Below are 21,927 nucleotides of genomic sequence, written 5' to 3' on the forward strand. Positions count from 1 at the left end.
AAAATAGGTGTTATAAAGCTACTTTTCCAAATTTCAGGAAAACAACCTGTAGATAAGGATAAATTGAAAATTATAGTAATAGGAAGAGCTAGAACATGAATACAGTTTTTAAGTAATATTAAGGGAATCATATCTGGCCCCGAATTCGACCTGGTATCCAGCTGTTTGATAAAAGTCACAACATCATTTACTACCACATGGATGTTATGCAAGTTGAGTGAGCTTTCGGTAAATTGGGGTTTATCAGATAATATGTTGTCATTGTCTTCAACATATACACTCTTGAAGAAATCTGCAAATAAATTTAAAATGTCGTTATTAGTGACGGATATATCACTACGTGGCCGGGTGGTTATAATTGTTTAATTCAATTATTTACACCTCGTTCCAGAGTGGAAGATATTTAATGGTATTGCGTAGTGACCGCATTCAAAAAGCCTGGTACTTCCTAAGCCTTTGTATTCTCTTTAACCTCCCAAATTATCTACACCCATTGTTTTGATAGCTCGTGGAAATTTTATCTAAGGCCGCGAGTTTCTTGTTGACGAAATGAATGGAAAAAGGGAAAGGAAATGATAACGCGATGGATGATGGTCTCATCTTCGTTCCCTCAAAGGACAAAACACTCCACGGCAAATTGCACGCAACGCGGATTTAAACATGTAACTTGTAACTTACGATACCTTTCGTCACCTGGACCAAAAATAGATCGGGCGGGTATGGAAGGCGAATCTGGATTAAATTAAAATTGTAAAAATGATAATCGGCCATATGCCCGCACACCCATTCTAGCTCAAAATTTCGTTAAGCGGGCAACCATTACCAATATTTTTACCCTATTTGAAGCAGGGTTTAGCCAAGTTAGCTAAGTCAGCGCATTTTCCAACTCATACAAGGATGACAAACTTTAATTACTTTAAATACACCTTCGGTCAAACAATAAATTCTCTATTTTACAAATTTATCCACTATTTGATCAGCGTCTTTCTGTTCGGCCAATTGACTGTGCGACTGATGATAGTGTCTTTATTCCAAATTGAAATGAACAACACCATTATTTGCCTAGGCAAAGAAATAGCTCTAAATAAATAAACGGTGAACAATAAATTAGTAAGTTTTGATGTTCGTGTTCTCACAAAAGACTTTAAAATTGTAAAAAATACTAATATACAAGAATATCGAACAGTGCATTGTCATTTGAATTTTCTACTTATTTGAATTTAAGACAACCTCCGTGACCGAATGAGTTTTCAGAGGTCACAGGTTTTTTTGAAAATGATATATGCGACTCTCAAACGAAAATTTGTAAACAGAAAATCATAAAAAGATTCGGTCGCATCTATGAATTGAACCCAGGACCTCAGTCTTGTCGGGGCTTTGCTCTACCACTGAGCTAATCCGACCATATCCCTTTTGGTCATCTTTAACTGTATCATACTTCGACTAATAACTACCAACCTTATATTCATTTTCAGAGCAAAGCCCCGGCAAAGTTGAGGTACTAGGTTCAATGCTTAGATGCGATTTTTCTGATGTTTTTACAAGACGTTCCAAAGTAGTTTATCTTATCGGTATTGTCTTGTTGAAAGACCACCATTCGGATTCAGTACGTTTGTTTTATCCGCACAAGAGCCCCAACTTCTCCCAAGCGTTTGGAGCCCATTGGACTATCGTATCCCTGAATGGGATATTGTATGGCTGAAAGAGAAATATGTGGAAGAAATATGGCTATTCAGATCTGGTCACCAAACACGACAAAAGAATTTACAAGCGACGTGTCGCGACGTTTCGATTCTGAACAGTTATCTTTCACCTGTACGATACTTGGAGAACCTATCCAACACTCTGGTGCCTGCAACTTCTTTAGTTTTTTTATCATATTTGCTATCCAAGTCTCTGAAGGACGGACTCCCTGTTTGAATGGTTACGAACCCTAGCGACGAATCCAGAGGCCGCGAGTTCAATTTCCAGAGTGCGCAATTAAATTTCATTTGTATATTTTGTGTGGAATGTTTCACAATGTATTCATTTAAAATAATATGTACTTTAATTCCGGCGCGTTGCAGAGTGAAAGATATATTCAGTATCGCTCTTGTGAAAACCACCATTTACAATTGAAAACTTTGCTTGAAATGGCTTTATCGCTTTTTGTGACTAGATTTAAATAACCGGGTACTACTCCACCTTCCTCTACCCCATTCCCTTCCAATCCTCGCGAAATTTTGCTTCAAAACACAATTAAATTGAGAATATCATAGTCTCGCTGACTCCAGACGGTTGGAAGCTGTTGGGACTCTTTTGAGAATATCATAGTCTCGCTGACTCTAGACGGTTGGAAGCAGTTGGGACTCTTTTGAGAATATCATAGTCTCGCTGACTCTAGACGGTTGGAAGCAGTTGGGACTCTTTTGAGAATATCATAGTCTCGCTGACTCTAGACGGTTGGAAGCAGTTGGGACTCTTTTGAGAATATCATAGTCTCGCTGACTCCAGACGGTTGGAAGCAGTTGGGACTCTTTTGTGGTACTCACATAAAATAACAGTCAAATATTTTCTAAATCTTCCTCTTGCCCATCTCTGTACCCCGCACATCTTCCTCTATTTAACCTTTTAACACTTTGACCGTGCCTCTCTAGCCACGCCTATTCATTTCCTAATTCAAACAATTATTTGATTAAAACATGTTTTACCGGGAAAAGTTAATATTTCGCTTTTTAAACTTCCGCATACCGATTTCTTTTATAGCGATTAAAAACAACTTGCTGTAATTAACCGAATTAATTAAACATTACGAAATTGAGTGGTACAACCATTTTCTACTTTGTCACGATTTTTCACATTTTATAAAGTAAAATGATGCCTTTCGTTATAATAACTTCACGGTAAACATCGAAGAGCACGCGATATTTCATTAATTCGATAAAATATATAGGAACATAATAATATATGTATATGGAGTACACCTTATTAATATTATGAATATAAAAATAAATTGTACCTATCTATCTATGTACCATTCCTGAGAGAAAGTCCAGTTGTATCCAATTTTCCAATTACGTCCTAAATCCTGTATCTAAATTTAGCTAACAAACAATTAGTTAATGTTAATTAAGTGTTAATCTCATATGACCTACCAGGTAAGTATTGTACTGTTTTAATAAATAATTGGAGATAATTCTCCATATATAGTTAGTAATAACATATACCATTGTAGAAATGTATTTATATATTTATACAGCGCCCTTGAGGTGATTTTGCACAAAAACGGCGCTATACAAATCATTCAAATATTATTATTATGTACGGCAAATAGATTTTTTTTTATATTTTATTCTTTATACTGACTTTCACCCATTAAGAGTGATCTTGGCCATATATTACAACATTTTACTTATTAATAAATACAACAAATTACAGGATAAAATTGATTACACATCATAACATAACATAACGTAACAGAAAATAAACCAATTTAGAGTTTCAACAACATTTAGAGTTCAGATCACCATCAATTTCTTCCGAAAGGTTTACATATATAATACATGCATATTGTTGTAATAGAAAGTAGAAAAAAGTCGATGTTTTATAATCAAGTCTTAATAATATTTTTCCGAGTACTACATTGGTAACGCTTGCTAAACCTTAGGAGATACATCAAAATAATGTACTACGGAATTGTATATTTTAAAAAGACCTACAGAAAAGTCCACAGTGGATAACCCCCAGTAACGCCGGGTACACGACAACTAGTTTAAAATAATATATAGTCCATTTTCGGCACGTTCCAAATTGGAAAATACTCTCAGTATTGCCCTGTTGTAAGACTACCATTAAGAATTGAAACGTTCCTTGATATGGCTTTGTTTGGTGACAAGATTTGAATAGCCAAGTGCTTTCCCACCTTCTTCTTCCCCATCTCCCCCCCCCCGCTGCATTTAGTCAACAACATACAGCAGTTGGGACTCTTGTGCGGTTTCACATAAAAAAAACATTACTGTAAATATTATTCAGAGAAATATTTAAAGGAAGAGATTATTCATTGCGAGCAAAAATGAAGTACGCTAAAATGAATACATAATATTTTGTATCATAAAAAGACCACGTAAAATAACGGAAAAGATATTTAGTTATAATGAGTTTGATCCGATTCACTAAATATACAGAGTTACTTTACTCGCGGTCTGCGGAAAGTACTTCGGAATTATGTTTTAGAAGGAATGAGTTCAAGGTAACAATATTAATATTATCTTTATGTCGTTACCTAGTTTGATAGAGCGGTTGATATTATCAGTATCACACAGGAAAATGTCCACCACTCAGAATAAAAAAAATGTTTAGATGGTTTGAAATGATTTGTCAATTACTTTTAGATCATCAATGTTCAGAATTGTCTGTGATCTTCTAACAAGTGTGTGAGTGTGTGATGAGTGCGGGTGAACTATCCTAGTGTGGCCCTATTAAAGCATAGAGACGGGAGACTTTCTGCAGAAAGTACTCTCTGCTGTGTAGTATCTCTTTTGTGAGGGACATTTGAACTTACATTGGAATCATAGGTATTCAAATGGCAGAGAAGAGAATCAAGTCGTTTTCTCTGATCCGTTGAAGTATCATTTCACAAAACTTGTTCCTTGAAATGACATTGTGCAAAAAGTGCTGGACTCAATCCAGGCCTTTTAGCATAAGCAAATCGTTAAAGGTTTTACTAGGTACAAAAATTAATAATTTTTCGAAGAAAACTTCTTCTAACTGCTTTTCACTTTGTGATGGCATTATTTATTTTTTATTAAAACACAAATAACTTAGTTTACATCACTTTATTTCGATACAAAATCTCAACATGTTTCGTGAACCAAGTTCACATCATCAGGAGCACAAGTATACTAAAGTTATAATTAAAAATTAGGTCTAGAAAGAATAGGTAGAAGGAGCGGAGAGGGGTAAGAGTGGGGGAGGGTTATTCAAAGTAGGAATTAAAATGTCATTAGACGGGAAAGACCGGGTAATTGGGAAAATATTTAAAATGGGGTTTATAAAAATTTTTTGTTTATTAATAATATCTGCTTTCATATTCACGTGTTTTCTATTTCTAAGATTTCAAAATTATTGATTTGAGATACCTTGTAACCAGAATGTAGTATTTTAAAACCTGAATTAATATCGAAAGTATGGTCGTTAAATTTAACAATAATAGATAATAAAATAGATTTCAATATTTTCCGTAAAGATACGCACACTGATATTATCATACATAATTCATCAAATCATCCCTTTTCTCAAAAAGTCGCAGCTTTCCATTCTATGCTTAATAGATTAATTTCGATTCCTTTGTCGGATCCTAATTATACTTCAGAATTAAATATCATAAAACAAATAGCATCTAATAACGGCTATCCTTATAAATTGATAGTTGAAATACTAAATAAAAAAATTAAACATAAACTCTTTAAACTTTATATTTATCCTATTTATAAAGATACAAACAAACAATGGCGTAGAATTCTATTTGTAGATAATGATACTTCCAAAATTATAAATAAAAACATCCCCTTTACTATTCAACCGGCGTTTTATACGGATAACAAATTAAAAAAATATATTCTTAATAATAAAGATATTAATTATTTTTATAAGCAATAATTGTTTAATATTTTTATAAGCAATAATTCTTTCATACCAACAATTATTGCTTATAAAAATAATTGTTATCCTTTGTGCTATGCATAAATAAAATCTTGTCTTTAAAACATTAATTTACCAAAAAAATAATAATTAATAAAGATATTGATAGTCAAACTAAAAAATCAGGTGTTTATAAACTCAACTGTAATGACTGTAATTCCTTTTATATAGGAAAAACTAATAGAAACTTTGAGATCAGAATTAAAGAACATCTTAGGGCTTTAAAGGGAAACTGTGAATCAGAATTTGCGGATCATTTATTAAATAGCGACCATACTTTCGATATTAATTCAGGTTTTAAAATACTACATTCTGGTTACAAGGTATCTCAAATCAATAATTTTGAAATCTTAGAAATAAGAAAACACGTGAATATGAAAGCAGATATTATTAATAAACAAAAAATTTTTATAAACCCCATTTTAAATATTTTCCCAATTACCCGGTCTTTCCCGTCTAATGACATTTTAATTCCTACTTTGAATAACCCTCCCCCACTCTTACCCCTCTCCGCTCCTTCTACCTCTTCTTTCTAGACCTAATTTTTAATTATAACTTTAGTATACTTGTGCTCCTGATGATGTGAACTTGGTTCACGAAACATGTTGAGATTTTGTATCGAAATAAAGTGATGTAAACTAAGTTATTTGTGTTTTAATAAATAAAAAAATAAAAATAAAAGTACAAAAATTATTATTTTCGGTAAAATCTGTAGTATACAACATTCCATATCTACTAAATAAGATGGCTTTTTTTACGTGAACCTAACTGTTGTTTCTTCGTTTTCGAACTGCAATCTGTAACAATGACAAGTTATCGACATTATTGATAAAACTTTTATGGATGTGCGTGTGCTGGGACACAACACCCTAAAATTAATCGCATTGCGAAGTATAAATATAAGTTTTCATTTAATTGCTAATAATTCAATTTGGTACGTGGACTTCATCGAAGTGTTTATTACGTTAACCCATATTTCTTTCTAATTCGCCATGCGAAGTCCGTAGATTCAGTAGGAATTTTAAAATGAACGTTCATTTAAACGCCATACACCTACAGATAATATAATATATTTTTCTGACGCATTCTTTTGACAGTTCATTCCCATCCATCCTTGCTCGGCTGTACCGTATTAAATTTTATTTATCAACAGCTGGCCACCCCTAGCCGTTAGGGGTGTTGCCAGCGCCAGTGCGTTGGGCGGTGTGTTGGGGTAAGCCAGCAGGGGATGGGTTGCAGCGCAGTCACTGTATGAAACCAATTTAAAAACTAATTAAATAACATTGACCCAAATCAATCAGTTTTTTATTCCTTCAATTTACTTCGATGCGAAACAAATTATTATGTTAACCGCAATTTCTCTGTTAAGCCGAATCAATCATTCTTTCTATTCACTGTTGTGTAGTTACAAAAAATGTTTGTATTTACATTTACATAGAATTCAAATTCTATCTCTCTATGATGTGTATCAGTTTGTTCTATTATTGTAGCCTGTAATAAATATTTGACACTACTATTGGGATAGTTGTAATAACGGATAGAATTGGAAAGGATTCTGACTGGATCCTTTCGATCGATATTATGGACTTGAGGGACACTGCGTGGCTATCACTCGATAAGCTTCTGTAACAGACTTGAATTAAAGGCACTGAGGTTACACTACATAAGTTTTCTTAACAGACTGGTCATTTATAAACAAATTGTTGCGAATTTCACTGATTTAGGTACTCTACACTGTCAGACAGGGACAGGTAATTGGGTAACTGGGTGGAATTCAGGAAAATATATGTTAGAGGGAGACGCACTCATTACTTGCATCAACACCAAAAAATGTAAAAATAAATTGATTTTGTAATCATTTCCAAATTTGAAATATGGGGTAGCACAAAAAACGGGGCTTTTACAATTTTCGTAAGATTTTTTGTATTAAATGACACAAGGTAACATAATATCAATTTGTACACGTTGAAAACAGCATAAAGTGAGCCATCTCTATGATTACATCAGTAACGTTGTTGAGAAATACAAAAACATAAATTGTTATTTGACTTATTTATTCCAATACCAAAAACAATGATTATAAAAAACCTTTTCTCCTCTCATTGTTGTGTATATTGGAGTTTATTAGGTTGCTTTGAAAAATATTAATATGACGGAATATTACATTTTACATGACAAAAGAATGTTTAGAGTGAATATTAAAATATTTGACTTTGTTTCTAAAAAGACAACACGAAAATTCTGAAGAATTTCTATTAAAACCCTTAGACAAAGCGCGAGAACAAATACCCATAGGTATCTTACCTATACGAATCTATTATTTTTTATTTGGCCAGTTATAAAACGCTTGAATACCTCAAACATACAAGAATACCTTCCCAATCGAACCCAAGATCACAACATCAATGGTGACCTCCTGCCTATTCAATTCGAAATTCTTCGCTGTATCCATATCACGTTCGCAATGAGTTTATCCTTGAACTAGGCACTGCGGTGTATACTGTACATTCCTCCCCCAACCATTGGGTCCCTCCCACAGCAACCTCCTCGCCAGGCTTCGAACACCTGTTGCTATGGGAACCGGCCTAGGGTCCTGATTAACCTCCCGAACGCTATGCGCTCCGGGCAAATGGGTACCAGAAACCAGAAAACCGCACTGGGATTTTTGTTTGGATAAAGGATTCGCCAAACTGCTTTTTGAATAATGTAGAGAGGAGGATTTTGAGTTTTAATCTCATTTGTAGACGTGAGAGCTTTCACGGAAAATGATATTTCAAAAATAAACGTGATATCATTGTATAAAAGCAAAATAAAGCTTTTAAAATCTTACAACATCGAGTTACAAAACACAGCACAGACATGTCCTCAATGTTCACGAGAATAAAAAAAAAATATATTCATTATTATTACTTTATTATTATTGATTTCAGAGATTATGTCTTGACCTTTTCCCTTTTTTGAATACGACCTACGTGGTCGAGCAACTAGCAATTTCAAATAATCGAGGGTTCAAATCATTATTTTCGCCATTGCGTACGATTACATTTTATTTGATTGATTTGCGTTATTTCTCAATTTGATCATTTCAAATAATATAAGTCATATTTGCGACACATTCCAGAGTGGAAGATACTCTTAGTATCGCCATGGTGTAGTACCACTATTCAGAATTGAAACATTGCTTGAAATAGCTTAATGGCCAGGTATTTCCTCACCTTTCTTTACCCCATCTCTTTCCCCTCCCCACTACCTTCAGCCTCACAATATACCCCAATTGGTAATGCCATAGTCTCATTGGCTCCAGACGGTTCGTAGCAGTTGGTACTCTTGCGCAGTATTAAAGTAAAACATGGAACATCATACTAAATTAACCACTTGTAACATTCTGTAACATTTATCACAACATATTGTAGGGTAAATTATGGGGAGTTTACATCTCCCGAAGAAAATGACAACACTATTTTTACCCACATTCTTGTGAGGCTGGCATCACTGTATGCCTGCGCGCGATACCTCGCGCGAAAAAAATTATATTCTGTTTCCAGCGGTCTAGCCGTCGGGTTAGCTTTAAAAGTCGTTTGTTCATAAAATTGTTGTAACGTGTGTTTTGTTAAAATAAAAAACTAAATTGGAAATATCCGAATTCTAATTATTACACACCGAGAGTAATCACGCAACCTTGGATTCTGCGGATTGGCGAACCACAGAATCATTCAGCCAACAAACCATTTAAAGTGGCGATAATCACAATCATCCAAAATATTATAAGAAAACTGAAACCGTTTCAGCACAACCATTCCTCCCTCACATTTCTCTCATTTACTTCCTCATATTTTATTCGTATTCCTATTCGGGTTATGGGTTTATCACCTCGACAAGGCAGCTTTAGATGTCCATGTCCCGCGCTAAATCGACGGCCTCCGTTTATAGAAGGCCAAACCTCTCCTCGAACAAACTCTGGGGTTGCTTCTCCCAACTTTGCTGGGGCTTGGCCTCCCTCGCCTTCCCTCTTGAACCACCCTCAGAAGTTCAATGAAAGACAATCTTCTAGTATTCTAAGTACATGAACAAGCCACCTTGCTAGATACTTTTCTGTGAAGATTACCATGAGTTCAATTTTCCAAGTCCGTCTTTATTACATTATTTAAATGCTGTTGAAATGAGATCCCTGAGGCGTATGTGTGGTAAAACCATGTTTGATCGTGTGAGGAATGTGGAGATCCGCAAAAAGTGCAAGGCTGATGTAATCGTAATGAGTAAGATTAAGAAAGGGACGCTTAGATTGTTTTGGGCATGTAGAGTGAATGAGCGAAGATAGGAGTGTAAGGAGGATATATGATGCAAATGCGAATGGTAGCAGAAGTCGGGGACGCCCGAGGAAGACATGGCACGATCAAGTGAATCAGATACTCGTGTCGGTCCATGTCAAGAGTCAGAATAATAGAAGAGTATGTATGAGACGATGTATGAAAGTGAATGAGGCAAGAAGTGTGTGCCAAGACCGAGTTGTTTGGCGGTCCGTCCTCTCTGCCTACCCCTGTGGAAAAACGGAGTGATGGTTAGTTAGATAGTTAGTTATCTTTATTACAATTGTGATTACCATTCCTTTATTCAAAATATTACAATTTCTTACGATGCTTAAAAGGTTACGATAATTTCCGTTGTTGAGAGATTACTTATTTATTACACGCTCCATATGTGTTGTACAATAAGGACGGGTTTTTTCACAGCATTTGAACAATTCATCACATTTCAAAGTTGATTTTCAAATTTTGTGAAGTTTCTAGTCAATTTCTTTCATCGTTTCAGTTTTGTGTAACAACTGGCCAAAATGATATAATTACAGAACTTGAATAGAACCTTGATAGCACTTGAAAATCAGCTTTGAAATTTGATGAATTCTTCAAATTCTGAGAAATAACACGTCCTTAATTGTCTACGATCCTTGGGTACGCATCCTGAGGTCGCGGTTTCAATCCCGGGCGCGCGCTAGTAATTTATCTTAAATTGATTTATAATTTTTTTAAATTATTCTCTAAGTAACTATTGTAGGTACGCATATTAGCGGCACGCTCCAGAGTGAAAGATACTCTTACTTTCGCCCAGATGAAAAACCACTTTTCAGAATTGAAAATTTGCGTGAAATAGCTTTAGCCGAGTTTGGTGACTCAATATACAAATAACCAGATACTCTCTCACCATTATCTTCCCCATCTCTTTTCCCTCTTCAAAACCTTCAGCCTCACAGCATAACCCAATTGGGGATGGTATATTCTCACAGGCTTCAGATTCACAATAAAAAAATATTTAAAAATTTCCAATTTATCAAACAGCAGTAGGTATACACAAACAGCAGTATACATAAAATTCTACGATTTGTTTTTACTCAAGATATCCGAATGAAATATCTTCCGATCGAGAATTGAGTTCCCTTTCATATAAAATGTTCAAATTGACATTTTTGGCCATATTTTTTACAAGGCTTTGCTCTCAAAGTTGCCATAGATGACCCAAATAGAACAGGGTAACCGCACCCTTATTTTTCAATGTCAAAACTCTGACTTTCCATCTTCCGAAAATCTGTTCGAAGCAACATAAAAATCTTGATTTTATTCATGGGTAATACTGAAAGAGTAAAAAATTTTCGAACACCAAATTATTTTATTTATATAAGGTTATTATTTCTTAATTTGATCAATTAGGGGTGAATTTAGCCGACTCTAGTATTAAGGAATTTAAGGATGGGTTGTTTCTTCAAGTTATATGAAACAACTAACCCATGATTATATAATAACTTAGAACTTTCACAGAACTTGAAAATTAACTTTGAAATTTGAAGAATTGTTCAAATTCTATGAAAAAACCCGTCCTAAGTTATTTTTAAAATGCTAAAATGAATATAATATTTGAACTTTTTCAAAATACAATATGAAAGAACTGTGGGAAATATTTCGCTATCGAATAACTGCCTTCGAAATGTTAACAAATTAAGTTCCAATAATGTTTTTTTAACACCCATTTAAGGGTTTTTTATATCAATAGTAATTATGCATAGTTATTTGGGGATATGGTGAGGAGACAATAAAATATGCAAGTTGTGTTTTGTCACAGCGTTTATTCGAGTCAGCGTTGTTCACTCGTAAAACTGCGAATTAAAGACTGGCTAATTACTTCTGGGCGCACCTCATCCGCCCGGGTGCATCGAGAACTTTCAGAACTGTAGGTCGGAACGCAGAACACTAGCTTTGCGACTAGATTGTTCCCGCTACAATACATTTTGTATGGGCGAGCGTTCTAGAAAACTCTCGTAGCATAGCTAAAGTTATTATATTTTTTTAATGATAAACTAATGATTATAAGATGAGGTTTTTTTTTATACATAGCACAAAGGATAATAAATTGATTGAAGTACTAATACATGTTGAATTATTTTGCGGGTTGAAAAAAAGCCGACGTGGCTCAGTGGTCCTGAGCGTCTGACTGTACATCAGAAAGTGCGGGTTCAATTCCCGTCGGCGACATTTCTTTTTACTCGGGAGATATTTTCAATTGGTATTGATATTACAGGCGACTAATTATTGCTTATAATAATTTATCATAGTTATTATATGTTTTTTTACATTAACTCCACGCAAGAGGCCCTGAGTAAACTGCTATGATGCTGTGTGGAGGGTATTTTTGAGGAAAGCAAGGATTAAAGTTTACTTGTAGTGGGAAGGAAACGCAGAGGCCGGCAAATCGTTTCACAGCCGAGCTTCTTAACTCAAGTACGAGTCGAAAAAGCGACCCGTTCTCATGTGTACATATGTTGGGCGCGCGTTTGGCGTATTTCCCGACTATGCACCGGTGGCGAAGGACGAGCATCTTCTATTGTAAAACCGGTAGAAGGACATCATACCATACAGGGATAAAATACATAGTTATTAACCATAACTGAACTGCCTCAGTAATAATATTTTGTACTTGTTTAGTGATAAATTAAAATGTTCACTGACTCAGTATATTTTTTTCCCAGAGAGGAATACGTATTATGAGAGTTAGTTCCAGAATTTCTGCATTGAAATAAATCCCGACTTCAAATATTCCGAATTATTATATTATTTATGAATTGTTCAAATTCGGCGATACAACCCGTCCTTAGAATTTTATACAGAAACACAAAGCCATTTAAAATACTTGATATCATTTAAAAGAGTATTTTAGTTCAAAAAAGTTGATGAAATACAGATTTTAAAATTTATAAAATATAATAATTTATATTATATTCTACAAGCAATAATTATTAGCCTGAAACACTCATCCACATTGAAAAATCTTCTGATAAAAGATACATGACGCCAACGGGACTTGAACCCGTGTCCTTCGATTTCCGGTCGACAGCTCTGACCACTGAGCTATGGCGAAATCGAAAGGACACGGGTTCAAGTCCCGTTGGCGTCATGTATCTTTTATCAGGAGATTTTTCAATGTGGATGAGTGTTTCAGGCTAATAATTATTGCTTGTAAAATAATTGTTACCCTCTGTGCTATGCATAAAAAATCGTGTCTTAAACATTAGTTTACCAAAAAAATAATAATGTATTATATTCTTTCAAAATCTAGTACGTGAATATTAAAATGTGGGTTCTGGACGGGAGAATTGTACTCAAGTTGACTTAAGTATAATTTATAATCTCGGTATACAAACAATTATACACAGTTACTTCACTGTAAACAAAAAAATAAAAGGATATTATAAAAATAGTGAAAAGAATAAGAATAATTATCTACAATTGTCGCGTCATGTCATAGATTTAGCCAGTGTGATTTTGTATGTTTTCAAGGTACAGTTGAAAATGTCTACATTTCGTAAGGTATTGAAGGTTTACAGATACGCCCCGTTAATGAAGTTTGCGCGTATTTAGATTAACTACGTGCTTTACTGAATAAATCATGTGTGGAGTTTAGAGCAATAAATGCAAATATTTCTAACAGATATGATGAATCAACATTACTTCTAACTATATCGTTATCAACCTAGAGTCATTTAGACGATTTCCTTGGCCGAACTGCTAAGTGCTTTGACTCGGGCTCGAGTTCGAGGTTCAAAACTGGAATGCGTAAACAATATTTTATTTCTCCTGTAATTATATATATTATATAGCTATATTTGCAGCACGTTTCGTAGTGGTAGATGCTCTCACTACCGTCGTGGTGAGAGGCCACCACGCAGTACTTGTATTTAGTGACCAGCTCTGATCGGTGTTGTAATTCACAACCTTCCTATTCCCTTCCCCATCCCCACTCTTTCCGCCTCAAAATATTCCTCGATTAACAATTCCAAAGTCACTGACTTCCAGCAGTTGCGACACTGGGGCTAGTGCGGTATTTACACAAAAATTATAAAAATATCTAAATGTTGCATTGAAATGGCTTTTTTACATTCACACAAGAGGCCTGATGTCATATTTGGAGATGCTGTTTGGAAGGACTTTTTAACGGAGTGAACATGGGTCTTGAAGAGAAACATTGGGAGCGAGGTAACTCAGAGGTCCTAGCCTTATTTTCTGACAATATCTGAATAACCAGACACTTCCAAACCTTTCTCTTTCCCGTCTCCTCCCTCCCACCCTCCCATCATTAAATAATAATATAATTTCGGTTGCGATGTGATTTGTAAACGAAACAATCTAAAATTAAAAAACATAATTGTTATTATTTTCAGTTAATACAATTAAATTTATGCCGCACTTCGTCTAATAGACTGCAATGTAATAGTCCAAGCAGTTGATAGAGGCTCGAATTTTGATAGTGTCAATTTAAAATATATGTATAATATATACCTATCTATACATTTACTTAATTACAAATATCTTTTTCCATTTTTTTTTTCTAAATTGCTATTTGTGGTATTTTACAACCCGTGAAAATTCACGGGTTGTAAAACTTTGCTAGTTCAAACATAATACTGATTTTCAGTATCGCTGGAAAGTCTCTTGTCAAGCTCTGTAATATCAAGAATCGCGAAGGCAGACGTGTGTTGCAATCGGCGGTTGTGATTACGGCGCCGATGAGCAAATATTTCAGGATGTAATACCGGAAGTGCGTCCTGAAGAGAAGCGGAAACAAGATGGCGGCGCCACCGGAAATGGCATCCGCCGCGCAGCCTGCCGCCCGTTGAAGGCAATACCCACCATCCGTGATTTGATGGACAATGGCGCCATTGTTGTTCCGGATTCTATAATCGCTGAGATAATACGAATTCTTTTTTTTTTATTTGAGGTGAAAAATAAAGTGTAATTTTTTTTTTTTGTTGTTCTTTGGAAGGTTTGAAAACTTTAATAATTTGGTTTGATATTTTTTTATGAATAATGTTTATAATTACTTTGGATCGTGTCAATAATCTCTTCTATTGACATAGTACATTTTAAATTATAGAGTGACCTACATATTTAGGCAGAGTTTCTGGAAAGTTCATTTAAATTTTAAATGAACTTAAAAAAAAAACAGATTTATCTGAAACTTTTTGGCTTTAAAAGCAAAATATGGTTTTTAGAAAGCTTTACACAAATAAAATAAACACTCGTTTTGATGGAAGTTAATTAATTTTTCTTTTATATATGTACCCGCCTCAGAACAGACTTTGTCTAGTGAGGCTGGTGAAGAAAATTGTGTTATAAAAAATAAACGCCCGTATTGAAGGCTCTGAAACTAGACGTATACAAAAATACATATAAATATATATTTATTTGAATACATCTATATACCTCAAAAGAGAACCCAGTGTAAGTGTTTTATATAAACAAGAAACATGGATTATATGAATTCGTAAAAACAGAAGTGTACAAGTGTACAGAGTTTTACGCATGTGCACTGGTGCACCGGGGATCAATATTGCTAGCCACAATTTATAATTATGAGTTCATTTTACCAAAAACCGATTTTTTATAACAACATCTGACTAAAATTCTTCAAAAAAAAATGGTCTGAACCGGACATCAAGTTCATAAACTTTGCAACTGATCTGTTGTTTGATAATGCCTTTGGAAGGCGAAACAGCTGTCACGCATAATAATAATAACTACACAGCAGAACTTTATATTAAGAAACTTTTTTTGTAAATTAAATAGTAATATTATTAAATAAGAATGTATAAAATGGAGTTCTACAATAAAGAAGGTAATTAACACGATTATTTTTAATATGAAACCTATTATATAAATATCATAAACAGTTAAAAACATTTATCCTAATATAGGTATAATTTTTGTTTTATTTTTCGATTTTCGGTATAATTTGATATGCTGTAAATAAAAATTCAAAGTAATTTTAAAAAAAAGGATGAAGATTAAATTATTTTTAATAATCGTAAGAAAATGAAAGCACATATTTTTATACTTCGTTTAAAATATTTCTTCGTTTCGTATATTTCCAATGAACGTGTCCATTGCCAGACCTCGGTTGAGGATAACCGCGTGAGAAAATCCACTGGGCAATTCATCCCCCAACACTTTCCCACCCACCCACCCCTTTCTCAGTGTCAATATTTACGTCTACCCGTACTTGTCACGTGCACGTACGTGTGAGTGTGTGCATCAGTTGAGACGGGCCGACAAAAATGAACAAACCTTGTTTATCTACGGCGTCTCCAAAATCGAGATAAAATGTTGCAATCTTTAGAATCTTCCACTACACTAAATATGTTCTGATCGCCACTCTTCCATAAACAAAATAATATGACGCTTTTTTATTGAACCATTTTTTTTACTAATTTTTACTTAAATATCAGTATTTTTTACAGTAGAAAAAAAGCTTTTCTGTCTCGTGAAAACGGGCCTGTTTTGAAATGTAAAGAGCGCCATATGTATGACGTCAGAGGAGTTTATATGTTTTTGGTTTATTCTTGGTAGTTCGAAAAATTTAATAACTAACAATATTATGTTATTTGACTCAATTTTTTTTTAATGGTTTTCTTGTTGAATGTCACGAAAAAGCTTACTTGCTTCTCTGATAGAAATTAATTTAATTTCAAAAAGCAAAAAACTGAGACTGAGGTGTTTAAAGTGTAATAAGGGTCAAAAGATACGTGACTGAGGTGTTTAAAGTATAAGGGTCAAAAGATACACTACTAAGGTGTTTAAAGTGTAATAATGGTCAAAAGATACGTGACTGAGGTGTTTAAAGTATAAGGGTCAAAAGATACACTACTAAGGTGTTTAAAGTGTAATAAGGGTCAAAAGATACGTGACTGAGGTGTTTAAAGTATAAGGGTCAAAAGATACACTACTAAGGTGTTTAAAGTGTAATAATGGTCAAAAGATACGTGACTGAGGTGTTTAAAGTATAAGGGTCAAAAGATACACTACTAAGGTGTTTAAAGTGTAATAAGGGTCAAAAGATACGTGACTGAGGTGTTTAAAGTATAAGGGTCAAAAGATAGACGACTGAAGTATTTAAAGTGTAATAAGTGTCAAGAGATACGCGACTGAGATATAGTGTATGAAGGTATCCAAATTTACAAGCTCCTTCCCAATGGCTTGAAAACGAAGAATCGAATAATAATCGAATATTTTTTTAAAACGACTGTTCAATCCTAATTTTAGTGACCAAATATATAAAATATTCTAATATAGAATAACTGTAAAAAATTATTTTATTGCTCTATCATGTAAAATTATTACTGTCGTATGTATTCATATTATATAGCTGCATTCATGTAATTACAGAATGAAATATTTACATTTGTTTAACTATCTATCTATCTATGTAAATAAAAAGGTTAATGTCCGTTTGTTTAAAATTTAAGGACGGGTTATTTCACAGAATTTGAAAAATTCATCAAATTTAAAAGTTGATTTTTAAGTTCTTTTTTCGGTTTTGTAAAACAACTGTCCAATAATGATATAATAAAAGAACTTTAATTAAACCTCCACAGAACATGAAAATTAATATTGAAAATTGATGAATTGAAACAACCCGTCCTAAATCTCCGAAAGTTCTTCACCAATTGCTTTGAAATTTTGACACAAAACGTTGCATTAGAATACGCGTGTGTTTTATTTATTTATTTTATTTATTTATTTATTTCATTCAAAAAACAGTTTTTACATAAAAAGCATGCTCTGCACATCTCACTAGGGCATTCCTGTATCAAGATGTGCAGCTTTACAATAATATCATTTAAAAAAAAAATACATCTGTAAATTTAAAATAATAACAACATTAAATTAAATTTAAACCAAAAAAGAAAAGTTTATGACACGGACGTTTCGAGACCGGTAGACAAAAATAAACAAAATTTTAGTAACAAATGTATGAAAAAATAAAAACAATATATATATATATATATATTTTGATAATAAAAAAATATATATATAAAATATATATATATATACTTTATATAAGTCTCTTGTGACAAGTAAAAACATGATTATTGTTGAGAAACAGCGCCATCTATTAGACGTAAAATCTTTAAATCTTAAAAAAAATTACGTTTTAACCCACGTGAAATTCCATACATTACAAGGCTGTAATAAACAAGATTAATAAAGGGGTATAAAAATAAGTGTATTTATTAACCCCATATAGAAGGACATGAAGAAAATTGTTTTCCCTCAGGGCCTATGTCATCTTTTAAAATACTAAGCGGAAGGTCTTTTTGAGGAAAGGAAGAAAAGAAATTTCTGGGAAGGAAAAAAGTATGAGGGGAGGGGAGGAATCTAAGGATCAGTGTGTCCAAGAGTGACGGACGTATGAATCTATCCCTCCCGCTTTGGCGTAAGGCGATGGGTCGAGAGACATGTTGGAGAGGTCAAAGCGTCTCCCTAAACCAGGCTCTCCCGATCTGGCACGCCACGCAGCTGGTGAACACCCCTCACCCCCTTCACCCGAGTGCCCCTGCTAAATGTAGCGCTGATGAGCAAACAAGAGACAAATGACGAGAACAAGTTAAATAGATCTAAGGGATTTACGATATTGTAAAGGTAATCAAATACTAGACAAGACTTGTAGAAAATCAGCGTGTGAGAGACGAAGTAGTCATGTAAATGTTCGCACTATATATATATGGGAGTAGGTAGGTATTCGCACATACTTGACGGATGAGAAGCCTCATTATTATGTCCTCTAATTGTCCTATCTACCTAAAAATATCAACATGACCGGAATAATTGTTACAAGAAGGAGTAAATGTCATAAACTACCTATTAGAGATCTCCACCGGAAAGGATTGACGTGTAATAAACAAGAGACGGCCGAATATAACTTGTTGTGAAGACATTATTTTTTTTAATTGTTTACTTGAAACACCCATATAAATTGAAAAAAATCTTCCGAGAAAAAATAAATACCGCCGACGGGACAATACATTTTTCTCGGACTAGGAAGATTTCGTCAATTTTTCTGGATGTATTAGGCTAATAATTATTGCTTATAATAATTTGTTATCCTTTTTGCTCTGCATAAAAAAACCCTGTCTTGTAAATATGAGTTTATCTTTTCAAAAATAACATTATTTTTACCTTCACATTTACCAGTAAAGCTGATTGAGACTGTCATATTCTCAGTGGCCAACGGGTGAGTCTTTTTTTTCTCCTTTATTCTAATTTGGGGTTGTCTTATGTTCCAGAAGCCCAGATTTAATATATTGAAGAGTACTGTTCATCGAGTAAGCGGATTTATCTCATAAATTACAATAACATTTGACATAATGTTGGGACTGATCTTTCGAGAGTGTTGCAAAGCAGCACCACCATCAACTTATTCAGCGGAGTCAGTAAGTACTCCTGAGAATTGCCCTGTTAAAATACCGTAATTCAAAAATAAATCGTACTTTGAAATTGCTTCCTCTTACACTCCCTTCATCCTCTCAACATACCTCAATTAGGCGATGTCATAGTCCCACAGGCTCCAAACAGTTGCGACTCTTAAGTGATGTCTGCCAAGAAAGATATGCTGTGGTTAGTTAGTTGTGTTTTAAGTCTCAAAAGAATGAATAAAGGAACTAAACCACCCAAAACATTTTACGAAAAATGTAAAAGAATGTTCTTTTCTCAGCAATGGATAAATTGAATTAAAATAAGAATAAGTAAAGTAGACGTTATTCTTCTTTAGAGTCTACGCGAGTTTCTGCTGAATTTGTTCTCTTTACACTAATTTCAGTGACAGAAGTAATGGAAGAAAGATCCACCTTTCTTTGATCTGTATTAATCATAAAATCTTCCCGTACCCAAGATGGCAATCGACGTTATCTAGATTTAAACATTATGAGTAACTAAAAGTATGTTGCCTGTTTTATACTAATGATGCGGTGCTAATTCTTAATAGAGTGAAGGATGTAGAGTCGCTCATGTCTAGGATTAACGAAGTACGTATGAAGAATGATTTAGTGATGGATGTAAGTAAGTCACGGTGTTTGAAAGGGAAACTATGAAAACAGCATGAGATACAGTTGATTAATTATTGTATTGCCGTCAAAAAGGCAGCTAGTAATTTTCGATAGTTACAATCTGATATTCGATACCTTTCACATATTTTAATAAAAAGCTAAATAATGCATAATGAAAACATTTCGTATAATGATTAATGACTTACCTTTATTTGACTTGAATTCATATACTTTACTATGTTAAATGTTTTATTTTTTTATTTATTGCATCTCACTATACATAAAACACCTTTTTTTTCATAAAAATCAACCTCACTAGGACTGAGCCTGTATAGAGGTTATTTATTTTTTTTTTTTACTTTTTTAAATAATTAGGTACATTTTTGTATGGCACATGAAATAAAATATATATATATAAAATTAAAACAGATCATTGAAGTCCTCCTCACTAGGAGATCCTGTGCTGAGGGGGACTATATATGTTAGTATACGTTTTCAGCGACTAAGATGATGTTTTAAATATATTAGCTAGTTCTTTTTCCGATATCTCCTTAAGCCAAGATTTGATGTCCTTAATGTAGTTATTTTTCGTTTTCCTTTGTTTGATGTTAAGAGGGAGTTTATTATATAATTTTATTGCTAAAAATTCAGAGTTTCTTTGTCCAAAGGTAGAATTACATTTAGGAATATTTAGCATGTCTGTTTGCTTGGCTCTGGTTTTATGATCGTGTGAGGGGTTTGCCTCTGGTTTATTTTTTAAGTGATGAACTAAAATATTTTTAGCATAGATTTTTTGTAAGCTTGGAACATCAAACAAATTAAAAATATCAGTAGTTGGCGTCCTTACGGGGAGCTTTGATATAGTCTTTATGATCCAATTTTGAGTTTTCTTTAGTTGTTTAAGATTGTTTGATGATGCTGAGCCCCATCCTATTATTCCATATTCCAGTAGAGAGTGGCATAGAGCATAATATACTCTCTTTAGATCTGTAGTTGTATTGTATTTTACTTATAAACAATAAATAAAAATATTATATTCAAACACAAATAACTTTGTTTACATTACTTTAATATATATAACCTCTACATGTTTCATGAACAAAGTTCACCTCATCAGTAGTAAGTATACACTCCTGAGGAGTGTATATACTTACTACTGATGAGGTGAACTTTGTTCATGAAACATGTAGAGGTTATATATATTAAAGTGATGTAAACAAAGTTATTTGTATTTAAATGTAATTAATAATATCATCACAAAGTGGTAAGCTTTCAGAAAAAATTTTCTTCGACAAATTAAATAAAAATAGTAATAAAGAATCTTTTTTACTTTTCCCTAGGATATATTCCCACGGAAAATATATTCATAGGTACATAATTCAAATATTACGGTAACGCAGCGTGTCATATTGGAATCGAAACTAAGGTTTTGAGCTTGATATCTGGAAGGTTATTCATAAAAGTGGTAAAAAACAAAGCAATTAAAAAGCTGAAAGCCTTCAGGCGTGCGCTGTCTGGGGAGCGAAGATATTTATTCGCGCCGCCGAGGTTTATGTGCGCCGCTCGGATATCCCATTTAGCGATCGATTTTAAATGCCCAACTCCGGAAATTCACTCGGTTAGGCGGGGTCAGGTGCCATAGGGCGGGTGCAGAAGGGCGGGAGGAGGTATGGCGCGGAGGGTGTTCATTATATCTTCTGGATTGATGAAAAAACATGTTGAAAATAATAATTTTATTGTTGTTGCATTTCGCTGTCTATTTTATTTACGAATATAACAGCGGCTGGGAATGTACGTCATATAAATGGTAGTACGTCTTGTTCTGTAAATCAGGGGTCGGGGAACAAGAGTAAATCATTTTATGTCAAACTGGCTGGAGCTAG

General features: G+C 33.8%; 1 protein-coding gene and 1 non-coding gene across 2 annotated transcripts in view; both read left to right on the top strand.

Moving 5' to 3' along the window:
• The window catches only part of Ptp36E (protein tyrosine phosphatase 36E), a 625,696-nt gene that overhangs the window by 213,477 nt on the left and 390,292 nt on the right, over nucleotides 1-21,927 (top strand). The gene's annotated exons all lie outside the window — the stretch shown is intronic.
• On the top strand, nucleotides 12,128-12,200 carry TRNAY-GUA (transfer RNA tyrosine (anticodon GUA)). Its single transcript has one exon. It is a non-coding gene; the product is annotated as a tRNA-Tyr (tRNA).

This window comes from Hesperophylax consimilis, chromosome 13 (assembly GCF_061612785.1).
Source record: "Hesperophylax consimilis isolate HC1 chromosome 13, BYU_Hcon_1.0, whole genome shotgun sequence".
Lineage (NCBI taxonomy): Eukaryota > Metazoa > Arthropoda > Insecta > Trichoptera > Limnephilidae > Hesperophylax > Hesperophylax consimilis.